At 48.5% G+C, this 22452-nt stretch overlaps 6 non-coding genes and 2 pseudogenes across 6 annotated transcripts; all 8 read right to left on the reverse strand.

Annotated features, from left to right (window-relative positions):
* Positions 1–1103: 1103 nt before the first annotated feature.
* Positions 1104–1294, reverse strand: LOC142726945 (U2 spliceosomal RNA). The gene has a single exon (XR_012877152.1). It is a non-coding gene; the product is annotated as a U2 spliceosomal RNA (small nuclear RNA).
* Positions 1295–2568: 1274 nt separating this feature from the next.
* LOC142726946 (U2 spliceosomal RNA) lies at positions 2569–2759 on the reverse strand. The gene has a single exon (XR_012877153.1). It is a non-coding gene; the product is annotated as a U2 spliceosomal RNA (small nuclear RNA).
* Positions 2760–4033: 1274 nt separating this feature from the next.
* On the reverse strand, positions 4034–4224 carry LOC142726947 (U2 spliceosomal RNA). Its single transcript, XR_012877154.1, has one exon. It is a non-coding gene; the product is annotated as a U2 spliceosomal RNA (small nuclear RNA).
* A 1274-nt stretch (positions 4225–5498) lies between these two features.
* On the reverse strand, positions 5499–5689 carry LOC142726948 (U2 spliceosomal RNA). Its single transcript, XR_012877155.1, has one exon. It is a non-coding gene; the product is annotated as a U2 spliceosomal RNA (small nuclear RNA).
* Positions 5690–6963: 1274 nt separating this feature from the next.
* LOC142726949 (U2 spliceosomal RNA) lies at positions 6964–7154 on the reverse strand. Its single transcript, XR_012877156.1, has one exon. It is a non-coding gene; the product is annotated as a U2 spliceosomal RNA (small nuclear RNA).
* Positions 7155–8428: 1274 nt separating this feature from the next.
* On the reverse strand, positions 8429–8629 carry LOC142726904 (U2 spliceosomal RNA; annotated as a pseudogene).
* Positions 8630–15253: 6624 nt separating this feature from the next.
* Positions 15254–15444, reverse strand: LOC142726951 (U2 spliceosomal RNA). Its single transcript, XR_012877158.1, has one exon. It is a non-coding gene; the product is annotated as a U2 spliceosomal RNA (small nuclear RNA).
* A 1274-nt stretch (positions 15445–16718) lies between these two features.
* LOC142726889 (U2 spliceosomal RNA) lies at positions 16719–16893 on the reverse strand (annotated as a pseudogene).
* Positions 16894–22452: the final 5559 nt, after the last annotated feature.

Genomic DNA, 22452 nt, shown 5'->3' on the forward strand with positions numbered 1-22452 from the left:
GATTTGCTTCTTTTGCTTGCACCACAATGCAGTGCTGAAAGAGGAGGAATCTACATAAAAACGCCTTCTTGGCAACGCCCAAATGCCCTCCTGCCGTGCAAATACTGGCGGCGGCAGCAGTAGCAGTAAGTGCATGCCCACTGCCACCCCTTCTCCTTTCACACCTTGTATCAGCTTTAATCCAGTCAGGTGCTGCCTGCTGAGCAGCACTGACCAACACTGCCTGGGCCCAGGCTTTTATCTCTGAGGCCCCATTATGATGTCAGAAAGCTGGCTCTGGAATCCTGAGGGCTCCACTATGACACGTGCAAAGTTCCGTCTGAACTTTATATAAGACGGTGAGGCTCAGTCAGTCACTCAGTGTTGCCTGAGAGGGCAACACTGCAACAGCCGGCCGCCAGGCTGTCTTTTTTTTGCACAGCTAGTTGCCTCCAGGAGGCCACAAGAGGGAGACAAGGGACTGCAAAATGGAAAATAGGCATCCACCAACTTTACAGACAACTTGTTCTCCTTGCTCCTACAACCTCCATCCTTGCACAGTTTGTTATTCTTCCAGGTAACAAAGTAACAAATCCAAATTGCTGCTCTCTTTGTAGGCAAGCAAGGCTTTGTTGCAACTGCAATTCTTACTTCTTCTTGAAATGTAGGGACGACAGTACATTCCATCACATCCATCTAGTGTACACAGGTAGGTCCATTGTGGCGGGTAGGCGGCTGGCTGCTTTAATGGCTGTTTGCTGTTCCCCTACTCCACTATTTGACTGTGGTGCTGCATCAATCAGTGGCTGGCTCAGGTGCAGCTCTTTAACTTACCTAGGAGGGAGGGCGGAGAGAAGACAAGGAAGGTGAATGAGCTGTTCCAATGTGAAATGCCGGAAACACAGAAACACAGAAGACACACACACACACACACAACAAGAGGTGGCAATGTATTAATTAATTGCATTTAATAAATGAGCTCATTATCACACATGACTGTACAAATGCATTGTCCAACAGGTGTTGAAATAATGGGATTAAAAGGGGAGATCCCTTCAGAAAGACAGAAACAATGGCAAAGAGAAAAAACACTTTTGGAATCTGCTTTTAGTCAACACATAAGGAAAGGGTGCACCGGTCCTGGAAATACTGCAATACCAGGTCAATGCGTGGAGTGGACAGAGCAAGCTCTATTTCCATCTCCCTGTTCTAAAAATCCATTTAATATATGGTCCCCAGATAGGGGACGTATCAGATATTAAACTGATAAGAACAGATACTACACTTGATCTTAGCCAAAAGGCCGAGAAGCGATAACCCGAATGGGCCGGCCGTTGACCGAGCCTGCCTAATACTGCTGTTCACCCCTTGCAGCGATTGATTCAGCCTACTCCTAGGCAATTCCATGGGGCCCTGCAGGCTCACACACATTTACAGCTACTAAGCGGGAGGGAGGTGAATAAAGGCCGGAGAGGAAGCTACACAGGATTTGCTTCTTTTGCTTGCACCACAATGCAGTGCTGAAAGAGGAGGAATCTACATAAAAACGCCTTCTTGGCAACGCCCAAATGCCCTCCTGCCGTGCAAATACTGGCGGCGGCAGCAGTAGCAGTAAGTGCATGCCCACTGCCACCCCTTCTCCTTTCACACCTTGTATCAGCTTTAATCCAGTCAGGTGCTGCCTGCTGAGCAGCACTGACCAACACTGCCTGGGCCCAGGCTTTTATCTCTGAGGCCCCATTATGATGTCAGAAAGCTGGCTCTGGAATCCTGAGGGCTCCACTATGACACGTGCAAAGTTCCGTCTGAACTTTATATAAGACGGTGAGGCTCAGTCAGTCACTCAGTGTTGCCTGAGAGGGCAACACTGCAACAGCCGGCCGCCAGGCTGTCTTTTTTTTGCACAGCTAGTTGCCTCCAGGAGGCCACAAGAGGGAGACAAGGGACTGCAAAATGGAAAATAGGCATCCACCAACTTTACAGACAACTTGTTCTCCTTGCTCCTACAACCTCCATCCTTGCACAGTTTGTTATTCTTCCAGGTAACAAAGTAACAAATCCAAATTGCTGCTCTCTTTGTAGGCAAGCAAGGCTTTGTTGCAACTGCAATTCTTACTTCTTCTTGAAATGTAGGGACGACAGTACATTCCATCACATCCATCTAGTGTACACAGGTAGGTCCATTGTGGCGGGTAGGCGGCTGGCTGCTTTAATGGCTGTTTGCTGTTCCCCTACTCCACTATTTGACTGTGGTGCTGCATCAATCAGTGGCTGGCTCAGGTGCAGCTCTTTAACTTACCTAGGAGGGAGGGCGGAGAGAAGACAAGGAAGGTGAATGAGCTGTTCCAATGTGAAATGCCGGAAACACAGAAACACAGAAGACACACACACACACACACAACAAGAGGTGGCAATGTATTAATTAATTGCATTTAATAAATGAGCTCATTATCACACATGACTGTACAAATGCATTGTCCAACAGGTGTTGAAATAATGGGATTAAAAGGGGAGATCCCTTCAGAAAGACAGAAACAATGGCAAAGAGAAAAAACACTTTTGGAATCTGCTTTTAGTCAACACATAAGGAAAGGGTGCACCGGTCCTGGAAATACTGCAATACCAGGTCAATGCGTGGAGTGGACAGAGCAAGCTCTATTTCCATCTCCCTGTTCTAAAAATCCATTTAATATATGGTCCCCAGATAGGGGACGTATCAGATATTAAACTGATAAGAACAGATACTACACTTGATCTTAGCCAAAAGGCCGAGAAGCGATAACCCGAATGGGCCGGCCGTTGACCGAGCCTGCCTAATACTGCTGTTCACCCCTTGCAGCGATTGATTCAGCCTACTCCTAGGCAATTCCATGGGGCCCTGCAGGCTCACACACATTTACAGCTACTAAGCGGGAGGGAGGTGAATAAAGGCCGGAGAGGAAGCTACACAGGATTTGCTTCTTTTGCTTGCACCACAATGCAGTGCTGAAAGAGGAGGAATCTACATAAAAACGCCTTCTTGGCAACGCCCAAATGCCCTCCTGCCGTGCAAATACTGGCGGCGGCAGCAGTAGCAGTAAGTGCATGCCCACTGCCACCCCTTCTCCTTTCACACCTTGTATCAGCTTTAATCCAGTCAGGTGCTGCCTGCTGAGCAGCACTGACCAACACTGCCTGGGCCCAGGCTTTTATCTCTGAGGCCCCATTATGATGTCAGAAAGCTGGCTCTGGAATCCTGAGGGCTCCACTATGACACGTGCAAAGTTCCGTCTGAACTTTATATAAGACGGTGAGGCTCAGTCAGTCACTCAGTGTTGCCTGAGAGGGCAACACTGCAACAGCCGGCCGCCAGGCTGTCTTTTTTTTGCACAGCTAGTTGCCTCCAGGAGGCCACAAGAGGGAGACAAGGGACTGCAAAATGGAAAATAGGCATCCACCAACTTTACAGACAACTTGTTCTCCTTGCTCCTACAACCTCCATCCTTGCACAGTTTGTTATTCTTCCAGGTAACAAAGTAACAAATCCAAATTGCTGCTCTCTTTGTAGGCAAGCAAGGCTTTGTTGCAACTGCAATTCTTACTTCTTCTTGAAATGTAGGGACGACAGTACATTCCATCACATCCATCTAGTGTACACAGGTAGGTCCATTGTGGCGGGTAGGCGGCTGGCTGCTTTAATGGCTGTTTGCTGTTCCCCTACTCCACTATTTGACTGTGGTGCTGCATCAATCAGTGGCTGGCTCAGGTGCAGCTCTTTAACTTACCTAGGAGGGAGGGCGGAGAGAAGACAAGGAAGGTGAATGAGCTGTTCCAATGTGAAATGCCGGAAACACAGAAACACAGAAGACACACACACACACACACAACAAGAGGTGGCAATGTATTAATTAATTGCATTTAATAAATGAGCTCATTATCACACATGACTGTACAAATGCATTGTCCAACAGGTGTTGAAATAATGGGATTAAAAGGGGAGATCCCTTCAGAAAGACAGAAACAATGGCAAAGAGAAAAAACACTTTTGGAATCTGCTTTTAGTCAACACATAAGGAAAGGGTGCACCGGTCCTGGAAATACTGCAATACCAGGTCAATGCGTGGAGTGGACAGAGCAAGCTCTATTTCCATCTCCCTGTTCTAAAAATCCATTTAATATATGGTCCCCAGATAGGGGACGTATCAGATATTAAACTGATAAGAACAGATACTACACTTGATCTTAGCCAAAAGGCCGAGAAGCGATAACCCGAATGGGCCGGCCGTTGACCGAGCCTGCCTAATACTGCTGTTCACCCCTTGCAGCGATTGATTCAGCCTACTCCTAGGCAATTCCATGGGGCCCTGCAGGCTCACACACATTTACAGCTACTAAGCGGGAGGGAGGTGAATAAAGGCCGGAGAGGAAGCTACACAGGATTTGCTTCTTTTGCTTGCACCACAATGCAGTGCTGAAAGAGGAGGAATCTACATAAAAACGCCTTCTTGGCAACGCCCAAATGCCCTCCTGCCGTGCAAATACTGGCGGCGGCAGCAGTAGCAGTAAGTGCATGCCCACTGCCACCCCTTCTCCTTTCACACCTTGTATCAGCTTTAATCCAGTCAGGTGCTGCCTGCTGAGCAGCACTGACCAACACTGCCTGGGCCCAGGCTTTTATCTCTGAGGCCCCATTATGATGTCAGAAAGCTGGCTCTGGAATCCTGAGGGCTCCACTATGACACGTGCAAAGTTCCGTCTGAACTTTATATAAGACGGTGAGGCTCAGTCAGTCACTCAGTGTTGCCTGAGAGGGCAACACTGCAACAGCCGGCCGCCAGGCTGTCTTTTTTTTGCACAGCTAGTTGCCTCCAGGAGGCCACAAGAGGGAGACAAGGGACTGCAAAATGGAAAATAGGCATCCACCAACTTTACAGACAACTTGTTCTCCTTGCTCCTACAACCTCCATCCTTGCACAGTTTGTTATTCTTCCAGGTAACAAAGTAACAAATCCAAATTGCTGCTCTCTTTGTAGGCAAGCAAGGCTTTGTTGCAACTGCAATTCTTACTTCTTCTTGAAATGTAGGGACGACAGTACATTCCATCACATCCATCTAGTGTACACAGGTAGGTCCATTGTGGCGGGTAGGCGGCTGGCTGCTTTAATGGCTGTTTGCTGTTCCCCTACTCCACTATTTGACTGTGGTGCTGCATCAATCAGTGGCTGGCTCAGGTGCAGCTCTTTAACTTACCTAGGAGGGAGGGCGGAGAGAAGACAAGGAAGGTGAATGAGCTGTTCCAATGTGAAATGCCGGAAACACAGAAACACAGAAGACACACACACACACACACAACAAGAGGTGGCAATGTATTAATTAATTGCATTTAATAAATGAGCTCATTATCACACATGACTGTACAAATGCATTGTCCAACAGGTGTTGAAATAATGGGATTAAAAGGGGAGATCCCTTCAGAAAGACAGAAACAATGGCAAAGAGAAAAAACACTTTTGGAATCTGCTTTTAGTCAACACATAAGGAAAGGGTGCACCGGTCCTGGAAATACTGCAATACCAGGTCAATGCGTGGAGTGGACAGAGCAAGCTCTATTTCCATCTCCCTGTTCTAAAAATCCATTTAATATATGGTCCCCAGATAGGGGACGTATCAGATATTAAACTGATAAGAACAGATACTACACTTGATCTTAGCCAAAAGGCCGAGAAGCGATAACCCGAATGGGCCGGCCGTTGACCGAGCCTGCCTAATACTGCTGTTCACCCCTTGCAGCGATTGATTCAGCCTACTCCTAGGCAATTCCATGGGGCCCTGCAGGCTCACACACATTTACAGCTACTAAGCGGGAGGGAGGTGAATAAAGGCCGGAGAGGAAGCTACACAGGATTTGCTTCTTTTGCTTGCACCACAATGCAGTGCTGAAAGAGGAGGAATCTACATAAAAACGCCTTCTTGGCAACGCCCAAATGCCCTCCTGCCGTGCAAATACTGGCGGCGGCAGCAGTAGCAGTAAGTGCATGCCCACTGCCACCCCTTCTCCTTTCACACCTTGTATCAGCTTTAATCCAGTCAGGTGCTGCCTGCTGAGCAGCACTGACCAACACTGCCTGGGCCCAGGCTTTTATCTCTGAGGCCCCATTATGATGTCAGAAAGCTGGCTCTGGAATCCTGAGGGCTCCACTATGACACGTGCAAAGTTCCGTCTGAACTTTATATAAGACGGTGAGGCTCAGTCAGTCACTCAGTGTTGCCTGAGAGGGCAACACTGCAACAGCCGGCCGCCAGGCTGTCTTTTTTTTGCACAGCTAGTTGCCTCCAGGAGGCCACAAGAGGGAGACAAGGGACTGCAAAATGGAAAATAGGCATCCACCAACTTTACAGACAACTTGTTCTCCTTGCTCCTACAACCTCCATCCTTGCACAGTTTGTTATTCTTCCAGGTAACAAAGTAACAAATCCAAATTGCTGCTCTCTTTGTAGGCAAGCAAGGCTTTGTTGCAACTGCAATTCTTACTTCTTCTTGAAATGTAGGGACGACAGTACATTCCATCACATCCATCTAGTGTACACAGGTAGGTCCATTGTGGCGGGTAGGCGGCTGGCTGCTTTAATGGCTGTTTGCTGTTCCCCTACTCCACTATTTGACTGTGGTGCTGCATCAATCAGTGGCTGGCTCAGGTGCAGCTCTTTAACTTACCTAGGAGGGAGGGCGGAGAGAAGACAAGGAAGGTGAATGAGCTGTTCCAATGTGAAATGCCGGAAACACAGAAACACAGAAGACACACACACACACACACAACAAGAGGTGGCAATGTATTAATTAATTGCATTTAATAAATGAGCTCATTATCACACATGACTGTACAAATGCATTGTCCAACAGGTGTTGAAATAATGGGATTAAAAGGGGAGATCCCTTCAGAAAGACAGAAACAATGGCAAAGAGAAAAAACACTTTTGGAATCTGCTTTTAGTCAACACATAAGGAAAGGGTGCACCGGTCCTGGAAATACTGCAATACCAGGTCAATGCGTGGAGTGGACAGAGCAAGCTCTATTTCCATCTCCCTGTTCTAAAAATCCATTTAATATATGGTCCCCAGATAGGGGACGTATCAGATATTAAACTGATAAGAACAGATACTACACTTGATCTTAGCCAAAAGGCCGAGAAGCGATAACCCGAATGGGCCGGCCGTTGACCGAGCCTGCCTAATACTGCTGTTCACCCCTTGCAGCGATTGATTCAGCCTACTCCTAGGCAATTCCATGGGGCCCTGCAGGCTCACACACATTTACAGCTACTAAGCGGGAGGGAGGTGAATAAAGGCCGGAGAGGAAGCTACACAGGATTTGCTTCTTTTGCTTGCACCACAATGCAGTGCTGAAAGAGGAGGAATCTACATAAAAACGCCTTCTTGGCAACGCCCAAATGCCCTCCTGCCGTGCAAATACTGGCGGCGGCAGCAGTAGCAGTAAGTGCATGCCCACTGCCACCCCTTCTCCTTTCACACCTTGTATCAGCTTTAATCCAGTCAGGTGCTGCCTGCTGAGCAGCACTGACCAACACTGCCTGGGCCCAGGCTTTTATCTCTGAGGCCCCATTATGATGTCAGAAAGCTGGCTCTGGAATCCTGAGGGCTCCACTATGACACGTGCAAAGTTCCGTCTGAACTTTATATAAGACGGTGAGGCTCAGTCAGTCACTCAGTGTTGCCTGAGAGGGCAACACTGCAACAGCCGGCCGCCAGGCTGTCTTTTTTTTGCACAGCTAGTTGCCTCCAGGAGGCCACAAGAGGGAGACAAGGGACTGCAAAATGGAAAATAGGCATCCACCAACTTTACAGACAACTTGTTCTCCTTGCTCCTACAACCTCCATCCTTGCACAGTTTGTTATTCTTCCAGGTAACAAAGTAACAAATCCAAATTGCTGCTCTCTTTGTAGGCAAGCAAGGCTTTGTTGCAACTGCAATTCTTACTTCTTCTTGAAATGTAGGGACGACAGTACATTCCATCACATCCATCTAGTGTACACAGGTAGGTCCATTGTGGCGGGTAGGCGGCTGGCTGCTTTAATGGCTGTTTGCTGTTCCCCTACTCCACTATTTGACTGTGGTGCTGCATCAATCAGTGGCTGGCTCAGGTGCAGCTCTTTAACTTACCTAGGAGGGAGGGCGGAGAGAAGACAAGGAAGGTGAATGAGCTGTTCCAATGTGAAATGCCGGAAACACAGAAACACAGAAGACACACACACACACACACAACAAGAGGTGGCAATGTATTAATTAATTGCATTTAATAAATGAGCTCATTATCACACATGACTGTACAAATGCATTGTCCAACAGGTGTTGAAATAATGGGATTAAAAGGGGAGATCCCTTCAGAAAGACAGAAACAATGGCAAAGAGAAAAAACACTTTTGGAATCTGCTTTTAGTCAACACATAAGGAAAGGGTGCACCGGTCCTGGAAATACTGCAATACCAGGTCAATGCGTGGAGTGGACAGAGCAAGCTCTATTTCCATCTCCCTGTTCTAAAAATCCATTTAATATATGGTCCCCAGATAGGGGACGTATCAGATATTAAACTGATAAGAACAGATTTTTTTTTTTTCAGTTGGCTACCCCCTCGCGGGGGTGTCAATGATTTATTTATAAAAATTTCAATTTTACAATAAAACACATTTTAGTTACATAGATAAATACAAAGAATTTTTACATTGTAACAATAGTAAAATCAAAATTTTTTCATAAAATTTTTGTAGAGGGACATGGGGCAAATCTTTATTTATTTGGAGTTCCAGTCAGTCACAAACCATTTATTTAGAAGGGTGGCATTCCTTTTTTTGTCTAGTAAAAAATAAATATACATCTCACTAAAACAAAGACCTAAAACATCATCAACCGATAAAACGTCGTGCTTAAAAAGGAGGATGTTCCTGGCCTTCCATAGAGCTTCTTTGGCGCAATTCATCGTCTTCCATGCAATTATCTTCTGACTCGCGGTTGGGCATCCAAAAAGTCCATATAAAATATCTTCATAGTTTAAGTCCTTTAGGTCTGCCATCTTCACCAAAAGAGGGAATATTTTTTTCCAAAATTGTTTTGCAAAGTCACATGTCCAAAAAATATGTCTTATAGTTTCCTCGGCCTGGCAGCCTTCCCTCGGGCAGACGGCAGACCTCGCGAATCCTCTTCTGTACTGGAATGCCCGGCATGGAAGACATTGATGAACGCAGCTCCAGGCCAGGTCCATCTGTGCATTAAAAAGATAAAACACATTACTCATTTTGAAAATAAAAGCACATCGTTGCGTATTAAAATTCTCTACATTGCTGACCGTCTCGCTCTCTCTCAGGTCTTTAATTATTTTCTTGCTGTTTTTAAGTTCGTTCACGGTCTTCCCTTTTAAATTGAAGAGAGCCACTATTTTTTCTAAAATTACGTAATTCGCTGGTAATTTAAAAGCGTATGGTGAGGATAAAATTATGTTGAACCAACCAAACCTCCGCATAAAAAACCCAGTATTAAAACGTAAAAAGTAAGACCAATAGTGCTCTTTAAAAAGGGAATTAAAACAGAAACTAAAGAACTTAATTAAAAGAAACCTATTAAAATCAGGAAAATCTTTGCCACCCTTTGGTTTGGACTTTATTACCGTTTCTCGTTTCAATTTCTCCATCCTGGAACTCCAAAAGAAGGTAAAACATGCTTTTGTTATTTTTCGTAATAAAACTGTTGGGGGAGGGAACACCATGCTTGTGTATAAAAGAAGGGGTAAAATGACCATTTTTATGATTAAAATTTTTCCCTCCATAGTGAGTTTCCTCATATTCCACATACAAATTTTATTGTTTACCTTCTGCGCCACCATGTCCCAACTTATAAAACCATTGTCGTGCTCACTGAAGGAGATACCTAAAACTTTAATAGTATCTGACACAGGAACGGGTACGTCTCTAAAAACCATGCTTCCTATGCTTAAAATATTACTTTTGCTGAAGTTTATTCTAAAACCGGAAGCACAGCAATAAAACTCAATTTGTTTTAGGGCTTTCTGAAGCGAGAGGGTGTCCCTACAAAGTATCGCCACATCATCCATGTACCCCACTGCTTTAGCCTCTATGCCGCCTCCCCCTGGCAGGGGGACTCCACGTATCTGTTTGTCCCGGCGTATTGCGCATAGCAGAGGCTCTAGTGCACATATGAAAAGCAGTGGGGACAAGGGACACCCCTGCTTCACCCCAGAGTTTAAAAGAACGTCCTGTGTCTTAAAACCATTTACTAAAATTTTGCTTGTGCAATCTTTATAAAAGGCTTTAATAGATAATAAAAAACCTTCAGGTATACCCATCCGCTCTAAAACCTTAAAAAGATAAAAGTGCGATACTCGGTCGAAAGCTTTTTGAAAATCTATGGATAAAATGGCTAATTTTCCGTTTCTAGATTTTGTGTCTTCAATCGCATCTTTTATTAAATTAATATTATCCCAGATGCTACGGCCTGGCACCCCACACACCTGGTTAGAGTGTATGATGTGGGGTACTATGGCTTTTAAACGGTTTGCGCATAGTTTTGCCATTATTTTGTAGTCACTATTCAGAAGGGTTATTGGTCTCCAATTCTCTAAAACTGCGATGTCACCTTTCTTGTATAGCAAGGAGACCTCACCCTTCCGCCAGGACTTAGGCAGCATCTTGGAATGAAAGACTTCGGTAAAAAGGTTTAAGAGATCATCTTTTAAAATATCATAAAATTTGACATAAAACTCGCTGGGTATACCGTCCGGGCCAGGAACTTTACCTGCTTTAAAACTCTTCACTGTCTCTAAAATCTCCTGCTCCGACAGTTCCTGCAATAAAAAATTCTGGGAGACAGGGTCTAAAACAGTGGTAATCTCCTTCAGCGAGTCACGCATAAAATCACGATCCACAGTTTTCACATTAAAAAGGTCAGTATAAAACTCATGAACTTTACTTAAAAGACCCTGTACATCCGACACCCCATCAATATTTTTAAGAATAGCTTTTTTATTGTTCATTTTCTTAAAAAAGTACCTGGAGCAGGTCTCGTTCTCTTCCACGTGTTGTATCCTAGAACGAAAAATAATTTCTTTGCCTTTCTGCTCCAGGCACTGAGCTATCTCTTTTTTTAAGTTGGTGATGTCGTCTTTTACATCTATCTCATGCTCTCTCATCTTGTACAGGGTCTGTAGGCGGGTGTTAAGGATTTTAAAAAAAGCCTGCTTCTCTCTGGCTTTTGCCACACTTTTTTTAATAAAAAATTCTTTTATTTTTCTTTTCATTTTCTCCCACCATTCAGTGATGGGAGCCCGTGTGTCTCTCACCCGCCTACTCTCTTTGTAAAATTCAATAAAATCGGTAAAAACCTGTGGATCATCTAAAAGGGAAACATTTAACTTCCAGGACTTTTTACTAATAATGTTATTAAAATCACGCTTTACATAAAATGATAAAAGCTTGTGATCAGAAAACACATTGGTTAAAACTTCACATTTAAAAGGCAGTAGATTCTCGTTACAAAAAATAAAATCTATCCTGGAGCTACAGGTGGCGTTGCTCCAGGTAACGCCGGCTTCCTCTGGACTGCTCCTGTTACATTCTTTATAAACGTCTTTTAACTTAAAATCACCCACCATATCTTTGAGCAGTCCAGAGGTCTTATCATAGTTCCTGCTTGTAGCACTGGTAAGCCGGCGTTCCCCTCTCAGGATACAATTAAAATCACCTGCGAGGATAAAAGGCTCAGTCGTGTTAATAAAAAGAGGTAAAATCGCTAACATTTCTTCTCTTTTATTTTTGTCAGGTGAGCCATAAAAATTTAAGAACTGCCATTTCACACCGTCAATAAAAGCCTTAACCAATAAAATACGTCCTGGAAGGATCTCTTGGATAAAATCGATTAAAACGTTTCCCTTAAAAAGAATGGCGACCCCTGCTGATCTGGACTCGTTAGATCCAGACCAGACTGATGGACTATACTTCCAATCCTCTTGGTATTTATGGTACTTCATCATATGGGGAATGCCGCACTCCTGCAGGAAAAAAACAGAGGCTGCCAGGCCAGCTAAAAAGCTGAAGAGAGCAACCCTTCTAACTTTGGACTTGGCGCCCCTCACGTTGAGGGAGATTCCCTTTACTTCAGACATTGTGGAGATTAAAATAACGTCTTGATTTTAAAATAATAAATATTCGTGGAACTTAAAATCAGACATTTCCTCCACCAGCATTACCAGAATTCTCGTTTGCGCTCATATCCCCACCCTCGTCCGAATCGCCTGCAAAGAGGGACGAAAAGGGAGAGGAACTACCTTCACTGAGAGCCGTGCCAGCAACTCTTATCTCGTACAAGGGGAGCCCACTCTCGCTTAGCGTCACCTGGGTCTCAACTGGGTGACCACGTAGGTCCATTTCGGGTGGGTCCCCCAAGGGCCCCGCCTCTCCCCCCAGGCTCTGTTGACGCCGTCTTAGAGGGGGAGGTTGCGCACACGGCGGGGTGTCCGGTATCTGGGAGGGAACAGTGCCCACCCTCCTCACCAGGTCAGGCGAGGAGGTGGTCCTAGGAGGAGCCCCACTTTTCTTCACGGATGTGTCCATCTGCTCCTCCCCTGATTCCCTCCTACCAGCACGCTCCTGTTTTCCCTTTTTTCGGGGACCCACCGCTACCCAGTTCTCCTGCTCGGAGTCAGACTCCTGAGACCCAGGTACAGGAGCAGGCCCGGCACCCACTGGACAACCAGCCCTCTGGGATGCCACAGTATCATTGGTGGCCTGCTCCTTTTCCGCCTTCCTCTTAGCTTGCCTTTTATCTTTGGCGCTGGGCTCCATCCTTTCCTCAGAGGTTGCTGGCTGCGAGGCACCCGCTTTGGCTCCATTATTCCGCACCACTGAAGCCCAGGTGCCTCGCTGCTCCTTCGCGGCCCCGGCATGCTCCTCTCCCCGGGGGTGGGACTGGTCCGCTGGTGGAGCACGTGGGGGCGCCTCGGGTTGCTCATATTCTTCGCCTCGGTACCTATGGGGACAAGAATAGTACAGATGACCAGTTTTTTGGCAAAAATTACATTTTTTCTCTTGTGAGCATTCTCTTATATTGTGCTCTTTGCTTCCACAGTTTCTACAGGTGACATCGCAGTTAAAACTGGTATGTCCATAGGTACCGCAGGCCCTGCAGAAGTTTGGCATCCCTGAAAAATAGAGGTCGCCATTCACATTTCCAATTTTAAAACGAGCCGGTGGTAATCTCGTTTCTTGGGTGGAGGGGTCCTTTATCAAAGTCACTAAAAACTTCCACTTGACGGTCCACACTCCACACTCGTTCATAACTCTCCCCAATAGTTTGACGTTCTTGAAGTAGGCAGCTAGAAATGCTGCCACTTCCATATCCTTCACATATGGGGAGTACATTTTAATCACAACGAGTTTGGTAATTTCAAAGGCATGTTCTATTACCTGGACTCCCGCTACCACGAGTTCACCTTTTCTCCTCTCAGCTCGGTCCATGGCATCACGGAGGATTCCTTCTCCCATAAAGGTTACATCAAATATTCCTCGTTTCGGGTAGTCCTGGATAGCCAAAATCTCGTTTTTGTGGACCGCCAGTAGTTCTTCCAAGATCGTGTTGACCAAAAATTTCACGCCACGTGGACCGCCTCCACCCTCTGCCACGATAAATCGGGCAGAGTTCTTTAGCCGGGCATACACCGGCACCGCATCTGGCTCGCCTGCCATTTCCGTGGCCAGGCCGAACCGCACAGCAAAATGCTGCGCCCTATGGGGTCCTGAGACGTACCAAAGGGCTGGGGGGGGGATCGCAACTCGTTGCTCAGGACTAAGCCTCTCTCCCAAATAGCAGCACGGGGGTGAAGTCCAGGCGAACCTGGACGATCCCCCGAGGCCGAGAGAGAGGGTACCTGAGCACCTTCTGACTAAAAACCTCCTGTATAAATACACTTGGTCTTAGCCAAAAGGCCGAGAAGCGATAACCCGAATGGGCCGGCCGTTGACCGAGCCTGCCTAATACTGCTGTTCACCCCTTGCAGCGATTGATTCAGCCTACTCCTAGGCAATTCCATGGGGCCCTGCAGGCTCACACACATTTACAGCTACTAAGCGGGAGGGAGGTGAATAAAGGCCGGAGAGGAAGCTACACAGGATTTGCTTCTTTTGCTTGCACCACAATGCAGTGCTGAAAGAGGAGGAATCTACATAAAAACGCCTTCTTGGCAACGCCCAAATGCCCTCCTGCCGTGCAAATACTGGCGGCGGCAGCAGTAGCAGTAAGTGCATGCCCACTGCCACCCCTTCTCCTTTCACACCTTGTATCAGCTTTAATCCAGTCAGGTGCTGCCTGCTGAGCAGCACTGACCAACACTGCCTGGGCCCAGGCTTTTATCTCTGAGGCCCCATTATGATGTCAGAAAGCTGGCTCTGGAATCCTGAGGGCTCCACTATGACACGTGCAAAGTTCCGTCTGAACTTTATATAAGACGGTGAGGCTCAGTCAGTCACTCAGTGTTGCCTGAGAGGGCAACACTGCAACAGCCGGCCGCCAGGCTGTCTTTTTTTTGCACAGCTAGTTGCCTCCAGGAGGCCACAAGAGGGAGACAAGGGACTGCAAAATGGAAAATAGGCATCCACCAACTTTACAGACAACTTGTTCTCCTTGCTCCTACAACCTCCATCCTTGCACAGTTTGTTATTCTTCCAGGTAACAAAGTAACAAATCCAAATTGCTGCTCTCTTTGTAGGCAAGCAAGGCTTTGTTGCAACTGCAATTCTTACTTCTTCTTGAAATGTAGGGACGACAGTACATTCCATCACATCCATCTAGTGTACACAGGTAGGTCCATTGTGGCGGGTAGGCGGCTGGCTGCTTTAATGGCTGTTTGCTGTTCCCCTACTCCACTATTTGACTGTGGTGCTGCATCAATCAGTGGCTGGCTCAGGTGCAGCTCTTTAACTTACCTAGGAGGGAGGGCGGAGAGAAGACAAGGAAGGTGAATGAGCTGTTCCAATGTGAAATGCCGGAAACACAGAAACACAGAAGACACACACACACACACACAACAAGAGGTGGCAATGTATTAATTAATTGCATTTAATAAATGAGCTCATTATCACACATGACTGTACAAATGCATTGTCCAACAGGTGTTGAAATAATGGGATTAAAAGGGGAGATCCCTTCAGAAAGACAGAAACAATGGCAAAGAGAAAAAACACTTTTGGAATCTGCTTTTAGTCAACACATAAGGAAAGGGTGCACCGGTCCTGGAAATACTGCAATACCAGGTCAATGCGTGGAGTGGACAGAGCAAGCTCTATTTCCATCTCCCTGTTCTAAAAATCCATTTAATATATGGTCCCCAGATAGGGGACGTATCAGATATTAAACTGATAAGAACAGATACTACACTTGATCTTAGCCAAAAGGCCGAGAAGCGATAACCCGAATGGGCCGGCCGTTGACCGAGCCTGCCTAATACTGCTGTTCACCCCTTGCAGCGATTGATTCAGCCTACTCCTAGGCAATTCCATGGGGCCCTGCAGGCTCACACACATTTACAGCTACTAAGCGGGAGGGAGGTGAATAAAGGCCGGAGAGGAAGCTACACAGGATTTGCTTCTTTTGCTTGCACCACAATGCAGTGCTGAAAGAGGAGGAATCTACATAAAAACGCCTTCTTGGCAACGCCCAAATGCCCTCCTGCCGTGCAAATACTGGCGGCGGCAGCAGTAGCAGTAAGTGCATGCCCACTGCCACCCCTTCTCCTTTCACACCTTGTATCAGCTTTAATCCAGTCAGGTGCTGCCTGCTGAGCAGCACTGACCAACACTGCCTGGGCCCAGGCTTTTATCTCTGAGGCCCCATTATGATGTCAGAAAGCTGGCTCTGGAATCCTGAGGGCTCCACTATGACACGTGCAAAGTTCCGTCTGAACTTTATATAAGACGGTGAGGCTCAGTCAGTCACTCAGTGTTGCCTGAGAGGGCAACACTGCAACAGCCGGCCGCCAGGCTGTCTTTTTTTTGCACAGCTAGTTGCCTCCAGGAGGCCACAAGAGGGAGACAAGGGACTGCAAAATGGAAAATAGGCATCCACCAACTTTACAGACAACTTGTTCTCCTTGCTCCTACAACCTCCATCCTTGCACAGTTTGTTATTCTTCCAGGTAACAAAGTAACAAATCCAAATTGCTGCTCTCTTTGTAGGCAAGCAAGGCTTTGTTGCAACTGCAATTCTTACTTCTTCTTGAAATGTAGGGACGACAGTACATTCCATCACATCCATCTAGTGTACACAGGTAGGTCCATTGTGGCGGGTAGGCGGCTGGCTGCTTTAATGGCTGTTTGCTGTTCCCCTACTCCACTATTTGACTGTGGTGCTGCATCAATCAGTGGCTGGCTCAGGTGCAGCTCTTTAACTTACCTAGGAGGGAGGGCGGAGAGAAGACAAGGAAGGTGAATGAGCTGTTCCAATGTGAAATGCCGGAAACACAGAAACACAGAAGACACACACACACACACACAACAAGAGGTGGCAATGTATTAATTAATTGCATTTAATAAATGAGCTCATTATCACACATGACTGTACAAATGCATTGTCCAACAGGTGTTGAAATAATGGGATTAAAAGGGGAGATCCCTTCAGAAAGACAGAAACAATGGCAAAGAGAAAAAACACTTTTGGAATCTGCTTTTAGTCAACACATAAGGAAAGGGTGCACCGGTCCTGGAAATACTGCAATACCAGGTCAATGCGTGGAGTGGACAGAGCAAGCTCTATTTCCATCTCCCTGTTCTAAAAATCCATTTAATATATGGTCCCCAGATAGGGGACGTATCAGATATTAAACTGATAAGAACAGATTTTTTGATTGAAAAATGCTTTATTGACAATCAATCGTCATCATACAAACATTACTGCGACGCAGCGCAAGCCATGAAGCAGCAAATAATAAATAATAACAGTCGTCGAACATAACATGACAGTATAATACACAGTACAGTCTAGCCTATGCTATACATTACACCACATGCTACACTAACATTCTTGCATTCACTAAAGCCAAACAACAAAGCATTACAGACAAGTGATGGGATAGGGGAGTGGGTAGGAGGGGATAGGGAAGGGGGAAATCACAGGCCCGAAGCTTTATTGAAAGACAACACACAAGAAGGGAGAGTGGGGGGAAGGGGAGTATCAGTCCTCTTCCTCATCGACGTCCGGGCTGTCCCAGGTGGAATAGTCTCTGAGCAGGCTGTGGATCAGCCTGCGGCAGTCCTGGACGGACACACTCTCTCTCCGCAAAATCAGACGGTTCCTGGCAAACCATATAGCGTCCTTAAAGCAGTTCATAAGGCGCCAGGCTTCCTGGATTGCTCCATCCGTGGTATTCCCAGGAAATAGTCCATAAAGTACCGAGCGGTACGACAGTCTGTTCCTGGGTACTGAGTCCTTGAGTTCATGTTCCAAGGCTTTCAACAGACCCTGTGCAAAGGGGCACTGCCAGAAAATGTGCAAAGATGTTTCCTCCGTGAAGGGGCACCTGGGGCAGTACCGGGTCTTGCACAGGTTGCGGGCATGCATGAATGACCTAAGAGGCAGTCCTCCCTGGATGGCCATCCATGAAATGTCCTTGTGCCCGTTGGTCAACCTGCCAGATGACACGTTAGTCCAAACAGTCTCCAACGTGTCGGCATGAAGCCCTGGAACAGACTCCAGTGAGTCCTTTGCTCTGATGTGCTTGTGGATCGTCTTAGGTTTCCACAAGTCGGGCTTAAGACCCTCCAGTTGATGCTCCCTCACGAACCGGACGACATCTCCGTAGAACCAGGGAGCGTGCCAGTTGTAAGGGAAGGAGCTGTCCCACTTGTCCCAGCCAAAACCTCGCCAGAGGGGAAGGAGGAAGTAGCGGGACATGGCCTTGCCCGCAGAGCCGTTTGCTGTCCTCAGAGTCCTACGAACACAGTCACATACAAAAGCGATCCGCAGCAGAGTGGGAATGTCGGGTATACCCTTCCCACCTTTGCGGGGCTCCTTGTACATAACAGTCCGCTTTACTCTGTCCATTTTCGAGCCCCAGATGAAGCGAAACACAGTCCTGGTAATGGCCCTCGAGACGGTGGCAAGAGGGGGCCATGCCTGTGCAGTGTATTGTAGCACAGGCAAGACTTCGTTACGCAGGACCATTGCTTTGCCCTCAATAGTGAGTTGTCTGAGGCTCCACAGTCCGATCCTTTGGTTGACTTTGGCCAAGCGTTCTTCCCACGACTTTAGGGCTGCACCTTCCTTACCGAACCAGACTCCCAGAATTTTGATGAAGTCCGGCTTGATAGTAAACGGGAAGGAGGCAGGAGAAGGCAGGTACCACTTTCCGAAGAGCATGGCTTCCGACTTCCCGCAGTTGACTTTTGCCCCTGAAGCGCGTCCGAACTCCTCACAGGTCTGGACGAGTGCAGTCACCGAACTCTGGTCAGCGCAGAAGACGGTCACGTCGTCCATGTACAGCGAGCATTTGACCTCGAAGTGTCCTGGACCTGGTGCGGTGATCCCTCTGATCTCTCCATTCTGCCGGATAGCCTCTGCGAAGAGCTCTATAACACAAACAAAAAGGAGAGGTGAAAGAGGACAGCCTTGTCTAACCCCCGACGATACAGGAAAGGGGTCAGTCTTCCAGCCGTTCACCAGCACCGAGCTGTAAATGTCGCAATACATCAGGTTAACATACAAACAGAACAACCTGCCAAGCCGCAGCCTACGCAGAGCCTTACCCATGAATTCGTGAGAGACCCGGTCAAAAGCCTTCTCCTGATCCAGACTGACCAGGGCCGCGTGTGTACGGCGGCTTTGCATGTAATGCACCGTGTCCCTCACCAGGGCAAGACTGTCGGCCACCCTACGGCCAGGAATGCCGCAGGTTTGGTCCGATCCGATGATCTGTCCGATGACAACCTTCAGTCTGTTGGCCAATACTTTGGCGAGGATCTTGTAGTCCACGTTCAGGAGAGAGATGGGACGCCAGTTTTTCAGGTCACATCTCTCCCCCTTCCGCTTATACAAGATCGTGATCATGCCTTCTCTCAAGGACGGTGGCATTCTACCCTCCACCACCATCTCCTCATAGAGCTCCAGCAGGTCCGGACTGATCAAGTCCCCCAGCGCTACATAGAGCTCTGCTGGGAGACCATCACTGCCCGGGGTCCTGCCGGGTCTGAAGGATTTAGCGGCAGAGAGCAGTTCCTCCACCGTCAGGGGTACATCCATAGCCTCCGTACCTGCAGGATCAAGATGATTAGTGATACCTGACAGGAATTTATCGGCGGCTTCGGGGTCAGTGGTTTTCCGGGAGTAGAGGCTTCGGTAGTAGTCTGTGACGACTCCCATCACCTCCTTCTTCCCAGAATGCATGTTTCCGGTCTCATCTCGAAGTTCCTTCAGGGGCGTGTGGCCGGCATGGAGTTTCCTGAAAAAGAACGAGTTACATTTCTCACCCTTCTCCAGGTTCTCCACCTTGGAACGAAAGACAATTCGCTTGGATTCCTCCTCAAAGTGCCTTTTCAGGCCCTTTTTGGCTTCCTCCAGCTCCTTCCTGACGTCCCAGCCGCATTGAAGGAGGTCTTGCAGGGATCGCAGCTGACGCTGCATCTCTCTGAAGTCTCTCTTCCTCTCACACGCCTGTTGACGACTTTTTGCCTGAAAGAAACAACGAAATTCAACTTTAACATATTCCCACCAGTCACAGGTTTTGTCAAAGAAAACTTTATCATTCCTCCAAACAATATAGGCGTCTCTAAGTTCCGCCAGTACCTCCTCTCTTTCCAGCAGGGCACAATTCAGCTTCCAGGAGCCAGGGCCGGGAGGAAAACCGTGGCCGATGGCACCCTGGAAGAGAATGGCCCTGTGGTCAGAGAAGAAGCAGGGGACCATGGAGTGCCCATGCTGCTTGACTGCCCGGGAGGTGAACACAAAGTCAATCCGAGAACGAAGTGAGCCATCGGGTCGGCTCCATGAATAGTTCACAGAGCCAATCCCCATGGAGCCCACAACGTCCTGCAAGGATGCTTCGGTTACCATCTCGATAAGCAGTTTGGAACTGACATCCAGTTTGATTGAAGTGCCGGAACTTCGTCCATCCTCTTCGATGGGGCAGTTGAAGTCCCCGGCCATCACCACTGCCCTAGTGGTGGCGAGCTGGGTCCGCAGGGTCTGGAATAGTTCCAGGCGCTCAGCCTTCATAGGGGGAGCGTACACGTTGATGAGCCTAATCGGCTCTCCTGCCCAGGAACCGTCTACGACCAACAAGCGGCCGCAGGCGAGCTCCTGGACAGAGTCAACAGTAAATACGCTTCCCCTAATCAGGATGGCAACCCCTGCAGACTTACAGTCGCCCCCACCAGACCAGTAGGACGGGCCATGGGTCCACTGCCTGGCCAGATGATGGTATGACCTGGAAGAGGGGAGAGTACATTCCTGCAGCATAAATACATCACTCGACTGCTTGGAAAGAAAAGTTAGCACCATCTGACATCTAGTCCTATCTCTAACACTCCTCACATTGAGGCTAAAGATGTTAAGTTTAGCAGCCATGGGGGAGAATAAAGAAGGTTAGTGCAAACGATACACCTTAGTTACCAGTCCGGTCGGGCGGATCCTCCTCTCCTGGCGGGTCCGAAAGATCCAGCAGGCCCTCTGACAAAAATTGTTCCAGGATTGTAGCCACCTGGATGTCTGTTGTGAAGTCGATGACCTCAGGTTCAGACACGAGTTCCTCCACCATCTGCTCCATTTCCTCCTGCTGCGCAAGGGAATCTTCGCAGATTTCCACGACTTGTCGCTTTGAGGACTCAGCAGCTGGGCTGTCCCTCACCTTTCTCTTCCTCTGGATGGCACCTGAGGAGACAAGAGGGGGAAAATCCTCCAGGGAGAGGACTCCAGCAGCTGGAGGGGAAGATGTTAGTGCTGCTGGAGCTGGGGAGAAGGGAGGCTGGGTTGGGAGAGGTGCAGGTGACAGGACCACTGAGATGGGTGGGTAGGAGAAGGTGAGAGCCTCAGTGGGGGTGACAGGGGTTGGGGACGGGGGGGTGGGGAGGGCCGGGCGAGGGAGGGTGGGAAGGGTAGGGCGAGGGAGGGCCGGGAGACGGGGGGGAGGGACTGTCGTCTTCTTACCATCCTTCTTATTCCCGGTCTTCTGCGCCGCTGGAGCTCTGGCTGGGGCGGGGTTCCCTCTGGCCGGAGCTTTCGCCGCTACAGTTGCCCAGGATCGATCCCTCTTCGGGCAGTCCTTGTAGGAGTGGGCTGCTTGTCCGCAGAGGTTGCACATTGTCCGTTTCGGGCAGTCTTTGGTCTCGTGTCCTGTTACCCGGCAGTTCTTGCAGGCGTCCTCCTTGCAGTCCTTCACCGAATGACCCTTCTTGCTGCATCTCCTGCAGATCTGCGGCATGTCCGGGTAGTAGATGAGGCCGTAGGAGTTGCCCAGCGAGAATGACTGGGGCAGGTGTTGGAGGCCGTCTTCCGCGCTGGAATCCTTGTTCAGTCGGACGATTACCGACCACTTGCCAGTCCAGAAGCCGAGTCCGTTCAGGATGTGGGTGGGTTCCCTCACCACTGTGCAGAACCGCTTCAGGAGCGTGGTGATGTCTTTGCCGGGGGTGTGTGGGTTCCGCATTGAGACCGTCACCCGCCTTTCCTCTCTTTGGACAGGGCAGTTGCCCACAAAGCGAGAGAAAGGGGATTCAGGCCTCGCCGCTTTCACCATCTCCCAGTACCTTCTGCAGATGTTGATCGAAGCGAAGGTCACGAAGAACATCCCGGTCATGAAGGCCTGGATGCTGATGGTCTCCGGCTTAGCGAAGCCCTGGTCCAGGAGCATCTTCTGGCAGAACACTTCTTCCGTCATGTCCGGCACTCTCCCGTCCACCTCCTTCAGCTTCAGGGCCACCGTCTGCTTCATCCAGGGCTCCAGGGTTGGAGCAGCCTGGTTCGGCTTCCTGGTGGCCTGTTGGCTTGAGGAGGCTTCAGGAGGAGATGTCCTGGCCTGGGCCGGCTCACCTGGTCCATCAGCCTTCTTCTTCTGGGTGGCAGGGTTGCTGGTTGAGGCCATGGCTTCTTCCAGCTGTTCCTGTCGCTTGGGGAGGATCTTCGATAGCTCTTTCCCGAAGGGGGCGGAGCTATGCAAATCTTCTCCTTGCTGGCCGAGGTTCTTCCACGAAATTTCTTCCGCAGCGGTTCCTCGTCGAGCTTCTTCTGCGGCCGAGCTTCTTCAAAGATCCCCTTCAGCAGCGGCTCTTCTCCGAAGGTCTCTGTCGCAGTTCTCCTTCTTCTTCCCGGCAGCGATCTCCCGGAGCTTCTTCCCCGATGGCGGCTTCTCCCTTCTGGATCGTCGTCTTCGCTGGTTCTTCTCCGCAGTTCGTCGCCGGCTTCGTCTGGAACGCTCTTGGATCGCTAAGC

Source organism: Rhinoderma darwinii, unplaced genomic scaffold, assembly GCF_050947455.1.
Source record: "Rhinoderma darwinii isolate aRhiDar2 unplaced genomic scaffold, aRhiDar2.hap1 Scaffold_643, whole genome shotgun sequence".
In the NCBI taxonomy this organism is placed as follows: Eukaryota; Metazoa; Chordata; class Amphibia; order Anura; family Rhinodermatidae; genus Rhinoderma; species Rhinoderma darwinii.